The 314-nt window shown below is 36.3% G+C and overlaps 1 protein-coding gene across 1 annotated transcript in view; it reads left to right on the top strand.

Moving 5' to 3' along the window:
- The window catches only part of LOC119590831 (xanthine dehydrogenase/oxidase-like), a 26,787-nt gene that overhangs the window by 5,365 nt on the left and 21,108 nt on the right, over positions 1 to 314 (top strand).

Raw genomic sequence — 314 nt, 5'->3', positions numbered from 1 at the left:
AGAAATAGCCCATTCCATCTAATTGATCGAGTATAAATCTGACTCTACATGGGATAAGTAGCTTAGTGTACCTTGTGATGATAAACGTAAAAGCGTTTTTACACATATTCCTCATGGTGATGAGAAACCCCTTGACATATGTTGAAGCTATAACATGCCCACAGGCTACTTCTGAGACTGAAAAGGTTCATGTAACTTCAAAGAATGGCATTTTCTTGGTTCGAGCAAGCAAAGTGTTTGCTTCTTACATTCAACATCAAGTGACAATCAGTGTATAGTTACCGACGTCATATTTACAATAATATTACCTTATA

The sequence above is a fragment of the Penaeus monodon genome, chromosome 27 (genome assembly GCF_015228065.2).
Source record: "Penaeus monodon isolate SGIC_2016 chromosome 27, NSTDA_Pmon_1, whole genome shotgun sequence".
Classification (NCBI taxonomy): Eukaryota; Metazoa; Arthropoda; class Malacostraca; order Decapoda; family Penaeidae; genus Penaeus; species Penaeus monodon.
Note: the sequence above shows the minus strand (reverse complement) of the source record. Positions and strands in the feature narration are given on the sequence as shown.